The sequence below is a fragment of the Rhinopithecus roxellana genome, chromosome 13 (assembly GCF_007565055.1).
Source record: "Rhinopithecus roxellana isolate Shanxi Qingling chromosome 13, ASM756505v1, whole genome shotgun sequence".
NCBI classification, from domain to species: domain Eukaryota; kingdom Metazoa; phylum Chordata; class Mammalia; order Primates; family Cercopithecidae; genus Rhinopithecus; species Rhinopithecus roxellana.
The window spans coordinates 74,795,848-74,803,569 of NC_044561.1; the positions used below are offsets into that span (position 1 = coordinate 74,795,848).

General features: G+C 36.8%; 1 pseudogene; it reads left to right on the forward strand.

The window, feature by feature from the left end:
- Positions 1–7,211: 7,211 nt before the first annotated feature.
- Positions 7,212–7,390, forward strand: LOC115892705 (annotated as a pseudogene).
- The last annotated feature ends 332 nt before the right edge of the window (positions 7,391–7,722 follow it).

The window sequence follows — 7,722 nt, forward strand, 5'->3', positions numbered from 1 at the left end:
GTTTTTTCAAGTGGATGTATCATTGTGCATCCCCACCAGCAGCAAATGAGAGTTCCAGATGCCCTGCATCCTTGTCACACCTTTGGTATCGCCAGGTTTTTCTCGATGTTTTTGTTTTTTAGTTTTGTCTTTGCAATAGCTGTATCACACTGTGGCTGTAATTTGCGATTCCCTAATGACTAATGCCATTGAGCATCTGTCTTTATTTTTTTTTCTTTTTTTGTACGGAGTAACAAGACTGAGCCATGGAGCATCATTTTGTGTGCATATTTGCTGTTTTTTTTTTTTTTTAATTCAAATGTTTGTTCAAACATTTTGCCCATTTTTCTATTGAGGTCTTTGCTTGTTTGTTTTCGTTTTTTTATTTTATTTCAATAGTTTTTGGGGAACAGGTGGTTTTTGGTTATATGGATAAGTTCTTTAGTGGTGATTTCTAAGATTTTGGTGTACCCATCACCTGGGCAGTATACACTGTACGCAATGTGTAGTCTCTTATCCCTCATGCCTCCCACCCTCCCCCACAGTCCCTGACATCCATTGTATCATTCTTATGCCTTTGTGTTCTCATAGCTTAGCTCCCACTTATAAGTGAGAACATACGATATTTGGTTTTCCATTCCTGAATTACCTCACTTAGAATAATGGTCTCCAATTCCATCCAGATTGCTGTGAATGCCATTATTTCATTCCTTTTTATGACTGAGTAGTATTCCATGGTGTGAGAGTGTGTGTGTGTGTGTGTGTGTGTGTGTGTGTGTGTGTATCACATTCTCCTTATCCACTTGTTGGTTGATGGGCATTTTGACTGGTTCTATATTTTTGCAACTATGAATTGTGCTGCTATAAACATGCCTGTGCAAGTGTCTTTTTCTTTTTTTTCTTTTTGAGACAGAGTCCTGTTCTGTCACCTAGGCTGGAGTGTAGTGGTGTGATCCTGGCTCACTGCAACCTCCGCCTCCTGGGTTCCAGCGATTCTCCTGCCTCAGCCTTCTGAGTAGCAGGGATTACAGGTGCCCACCACCACGCCCAGCTAATTTTTGTATTTTTAGTAGAAACAGGGTTTTACCATGTTGGCCAGGCTGGTCTTGAACTCCTGACCTCAAGTGATCCACCTGCCTCAGCCTCCCAAAGTGCTGGGATTACAGGCATGAGTCACCATGCCCAGCCCTGTCTTTTTCATATAATGACTTCTTTTCCTCTGGGTAGATACCCAGTAGTGAGATTGCTGGGTCAAATGGTAGTTCTACTTTTAGTTCTTTAAGGAATGTCCATACTGTTTTCCATAGTGATTGTACTGGATGGCATTTCCACCAGCAGTGTAAAAGTGTTCCCTTTTCACCACTTCCACATCTTTTTTTTTTTTTTTTTTTTTTTTTTTTTTAATTATGGCTGTTCTTGCAGAAGTAAAGTGTTATCTCAATGTGGTTTTAATTTTCGTTTCCCTGATAATTTGTGATATTGAATTTGAGAGATCTTTATATATTCTGGATATAAGTCTTTTACCATATACACACTTTGCAAATATTTTCTCCAAGTCTGTGGTTTCTTTTTTCATTTTCGTTCGCAGTAACTTTCAAAGAGCAGAGGTTCAAAATTTTAATGAAGTCCAATTTATCATATTTTTCTTTTATGGATTGTATTTTGATGTTGTCTTAGAAATCTTTGCCTAACCCATAGTGACATACATTTTCTCCTAGAAGTTTTGTAGTTTGGGCTTTCATGTTTACACCAATGATTCATTTTGAGTTGATTTTTGAGTATGGTATGACACCTGGGTCAACTTTCCTATTTTTTTCATATCAATATCCAATTATTCCAGCATCATTTGTCAAAAAGATGATCATTTCTCCATTGAATTGCCTTCATCTCTTTGTCAAAAATCAATTGGCCATATAGGTGTGGATCTTTCTTTGGATTCTATTCTATTCCATTAATCTATGTATACATTGATCTATGTATCCATCCTTTCAGCAATAACAAACTGTATTGATTATTGTGACTTTGAAGTAACTCTTGAAATCATCAGGTATTTTGAGTCCTTCAACTTTGTTCTATTGTTTTGGCACTTCTAGTTCCCTTGCCTTTACATACAAATTTTAAAATCAGGTTGTTTACTTCTACAAAATTCTAGGATTTTGTTTTGGATTGCACTGAACTTATAGGTTATTTTGATAGAATTTATATCTTAATAATATTGAATCTGACAATTCAAAAATACAGATTATCTCACCATTTATTTAGATCCTATTTTATTTCTTTCATCAGTGTTTGGTACTTCTCAGTATGCTGATCTTGCATATATTTTGTTAGATTTTAGCCTACATATTTCATTATTTTCAGTGTTCTTGTAAATGCTACTTAAAATGTTTTCATTTTGTAATTATTTATTGCTAGTCTATAGACATGCAATTAATTGAACTGACCTTACATACTGTGACCTTGCTAAATGCCTTTACTGGTTCTGGGAGATTTTAAAATAGAATCTTTTGTATTTTCTACATAGACAATCGTGTCACCTTTGAATCAAGAGTTTTATTTCTTTATCACCAATCTATTTTCTTGTTCTTGCTTTATTCCACTGGCTAGGGCCTTCAATATGATGTTAAATACAAATGGTGAGAGTGAACATCATTACATTGTTCTTGATTTTAGGAGAAAGTTTTCAGTCTTTAATCATGAAGCACGACATTAGTTGTAGGTTTTGTGTAATTGCCCTTTGTTTGATTGTGAAAGTTCTCTTCTGTGTCTAATTTTGGAGAGTTTTTATAATGAATTGATGCTGAATTTTGTTCAATTATCTTTTTTCTTCTATTGAGAAGTTCATATAGTTTTTCTTCTTGAGTCAATTAAATTACATTCATTGATTCTTAAATGTTGAACCAATTTTGCATTTCCAGGATAACTCCCCCACTTTGTCATGATGCATTATTCTTTTTATATATTGCTGAACACAGTTTGCCAACATTTTGTTGAAGATTTTTGTTATCTATGTTTATGAGGGATAATGGTCTAAAGGATTTTTTTTCTTGTAGTGTTTATTTCTGGTTTGGGTATTTGTGTAACGGCCTCATAAGATGAGTTGGGAAGCATTTCTTCTTTTCAATTTTCTGGAAGAATCTGTGGGAAATTGTATTATTTCTTCCCTAAATGTTTAGTGGAATTCACCACTGAAGCCATCTAGGTTTGGAGTATTGTTGAAAATTTTTTTTTTTTGAGACAGAATCTCGCCCTGTCGCCGAGGCTGGAGTGCAGTAGTGTGATCTCCGCTCACTACAGCGTCTGCATCTCAGGTTCAAACGATTCTCCTGCCTCAGCCTCCCAAGTAGCTGAGATTACAGGCGCCCGCCACCATGCCCAGCTAATTTTTGTATTTTTAGTAGAGATGGGGTTTCACCATGTTGGCCAGGCTAGTGAAATATTTTAAATGACAAATTCAATTTCTTTGATATATACAGGAATATGTAAGTTATTTATTTTCTCTTTAGTGAGTTTAGGGAGTTTGTGTTTTTTAAGGAATTTGCCCATTTCATCTAATTTATCAAATTTATAGGCATAATATTGTATTAAATATTCCTTTATCCTTTTAATGTCTAAGATCTATAATGTAATATTTTTCATTCTTGACATTAGTAATCTATTTTCCTCTTTTTCTTGATCAGTCAGGCTAGAGGCTTATAAATTTTGTTCCTCTTTCTGAGGAACCAGTTTTATGTTTGATTTTCTTTATTATTTTTGTTTACATGTTCATGAGTTTCTGCTTTTGTCTTTATTATTTGCTTATTTCTACTTGCTTTGGGTTTAGTTTACTCTTCTTTTTCTAGTTTCTTAAGGTGGTAGCTTAGGTCATTGATTTGATAGCATATATACATACATATATATTTAATGCTATCAGTTTTCCCCTAAGCACTCCTTTAATTATATCCTATAATTTTGGATAAGTTGTTTGTTCATTTTAATTCAGTGCAAAATATTTTTAATTGACCTTTTGACTTTGACTCATGGGTTATTTGAAGTGTGTTAATTTCCAAATATTTCAGGATAATCCAGACATCTTTTTGTTATTGGTTTTTAGTTTTTAGTTCCTTTGCGTTCAGATAACATACTCTATTTAATTGCAATTCTTTAAAAATTGTTGAGGTTTGCTGTATTTCCTAGAATGTAAACTAACCTGGCATATGTACTACAAGCATTACCAAAAAAAAGTGTGTGTTCTGTTTTTGTTGTGAGGAGTGTTTTATAAATGCCACTTATGTTTCTTTCATTCATAAGACATTTTTGTTAGGTATTCTATGTCTTGTCATTTAAAATGTTTCTACCAATAAAAACCTATTATCAGGCTGGGCACGGTGGTTCACGCCTATAATCCCAATGCTTATGGGAGGCTGAGGCAGGTGGATCACCTGAGGTCAGGAGTTCTAAACCAACCAGGCCAACATGGTGAGACCCCATCTCTACTGAAAATACAAAAATTAGCTGGGCATAGTGGCACATGCCTGTAATCCCAGCTACTTGAGAGGCTGAGGCAGGAGAATTGCTTAAATCCAGGAGGCAGAGGAGGCAGAGGGTGCAGTGAGCCGAGATTGCACCACTGCACTCCAGCCTGGGTGACAGAGCGAGACTATGTCTCAAAAACAAACAAAACAACAACAACAAAAAACAAACAAACAAAAACCTGTTATCAGCCTGGATTGTTTGCCCAGTCCTGTGGCCACACGTGCAAGGTGATCTGATTGGCTCCTTCTTTGGTATTGCACAATTGGAGTTGAGGGTAACTTTTCTCCAAAGGCATTTGGGCTGCTGGCCAGACAAAAACAATAAAATGCTCACTGCAGTCCACCCTTTGACTTTCTTTTTTTTTAATTTTTAATTTTAACTTTAAAAAATTATTTATTTATTTTATGGAGACGGAGTTTCCCCATGTCGCCCAAGCTGGTCTCAAACTCCCTGACTTAGGCAAACTCCTGGACTCAAGCTATCCACCAGGCTTGGCCTTCCAAAGTGCTGGGATTGCAGGTGTGAGCCACTGTTCCTGGCCTGTGCTTTGACTTTCAAGGGCTCATGCACACCTATACCTGTGCACAGACACATGTTCATAATCCCAACGTGTACAAAGTTGAAAATTTATCCCATATGCATCTTTTAAATAACTCAAAACCTGCTTTCTTTTACAAATTAAGACCATGTTCAGTCACATTCAGTTAAAACAGCTCCAAGCCCAGCTTCTCTGTGTGAGATGCATACTCCTTTTGATCATATTTGAACGTTATTCCTCCTGTTTCAGGAGCCTATGTGCTAGATGATAAATGAACACACTCCTACCCATCCAAGGAGGCTGTGGTGCAGAACAGCCAGAAAAAGTATCCTTTGTTGGGTGTGATGGCTCAAGCCTATAATCTCAGCACTTTGGGAGGCTGAGACAAGAGGACTGCTTAAGTCCAGGAGTTTTACTCCTGGGCAACATAGTGAGATCCTGTCTGTACAAAAAATTTTTTAATTAGCCAAGTGTGATGGTGCATACCTGTAGTCCCAGCTACTCAGGAGGCTGAGGTGAGAGGATTGCTTGTGCCTGGGAGGTAGAGGCTGCAGTGATTGTGCCACTGCATTCCACCCTGGGCAACAGAGCGAGACCCTGCCTAAATATACTATATATGAAATATACATGATGAATGAAATATATATAGAGTATTATATATAATATGTGGAATATATATGATCTATATTATATATGGAGTATAATATATATGAAATATATAGCTAATATAATATATAAATAAATATATACAATATTTTTATATAGTATATTTTGAATGTATTATATATTATGTTATATATTCCATATATTCTGGTTGGTGCAATAGTAATTACCGTTTTGGACTGTGATTTTAAAATTATAACTAGACTCAAGCACATCTTTATTAATCAAAATAGGAACCATTACAATCAACACATTTTTACCAATGAGAAATAAGTTTGTTTATTCCTGTAATGTAAAAATCTGTGCTTCGGGATTTGACAAACTCTTGGAAAGTATTTTCTGCATCCTGCTGGTTGTGGAAGCGTTTTCTCTGGAAAAAGTTGTCAAGATGGTTGAAGAAGCAGTAGTTGGTTGGCGAGAGGTCAGGTGAATATGGCGGATGAGACAAAACTTCGTAGCCCAATTTGTTCAACTTTTGAAGCGTTGGTTGAGGGACCTACGGTCGGCGTTGTCCTGGAGAAGAATTGGGTCCTTTCTGTTGACCAGTGCCAGCTGCAGGCATTGCAGTTTTTGGTGCATTTCATCGATTTGCTTACCATAATTCTCAGATGTGATGGTTTTGCCGGGATTCAGAAAGCTGTAGTGGATCAGACCGTCAGCAGGCCACCAAATAGTGACCATAACCTTTTTTTGGTGCAAGTTTGGCTTTGGGAAGTGCTTTGGAGCTTCTTCTCAGTCCAACCACCAAGCTGGTCATCACTGGTTGTCATATAAAATCCACTTTTTGTGGCACATCACAATCCGATGGAGAAATGGTTCATTGTTGTTGTGTAGAATAAGAGAAGACGACACTTCAAAATGACAACGTTTGTGATTTTTGCTCAGCTCGTGAGGCACCCACTTATCGAGCTTTTTCACCTTTCCAGTTTGCATCAAATGCCGAATGACCGTAGAATGGTGGACGTTGAGTTCTTCAGCAGCTTCTGGTATAGTTGTAAGAGGACCAGCTTCCATGATTGCTCTCAGTTGGTCGTTGTCAACTTCCGACGACTGGCCACTACACCCCTCATCTTCAAGGCTCTCCTCTCTTTTGCAAAAGTTCTTGAACTCCCACTGCACAGTATGTTCATTAGCAGTTCCTGGGCCAACTGCATTATTGATGTTGTGAGTTGTCTCCACTGCTTTACAATCCATTTTGAACTCGAATAAGAATATTGCTTGAATTTGCTTTTTGTCTAACATCATTTCCATAGTCTAAAATAAATAAAAAATAAACAGCAAGTAATAAGTCATTAGCAAAAATAAATAAAGAGAGAAATGCTCATTAAGATGATGTATGACATAATCAAATTTAAGAATGTATTCCAGTCCTGTAATGGCTGCTTCCTGGAAGGTAGTGTCACGTGGAACTTCTTCATGTCAGCATCCGGAGCTCCAGGAAGGGAAAATTTCAAGTCAGATAGAATTCTATATATACCATTTCTTTAGAACCTTCAGCCCTCAAGATTCCAACATCATGACCTCAGTTTCAACACAGTCGTCCTTAGTCCTCATGTCACTGCTTTTGGTGCTGCCTGTTGTCGAAGCAGCAGAAGCTGATGATGCAATCGCCCTCTTATTAGGTGTGGTTCTCAGCATTACAGGCATTTGTGCTGCTTGGGGGTATATGCACGAAAAAGAAATGGACAGATGTGACTTTGAAAAGCCTACTGAATCAAACCTCACCCTGAAAACCTTTGTGCTATGGAGGCTAAACCTTAGCTTTGGTGTCTGAAAGTTTCCAAGAATCAGTAAATAAGGGAGTTTTACATTTTCAGTAAATAAGGGAGTATGTCTGAAATGGGAACAGACATACATATATAAATTGAAAAAACAAATGTTTTCTTTACAACAAATAATGCACAGAAAAATGGAGCCTATAATTTGTATTTGCTAGTTAGAAAGGAGGTCAAAGAAGTCGGATGGCTGAAATTTACATAAGTAATATTTCATAGTTTTAAAATTGTCAAAGAATGTGAAATAGGAAG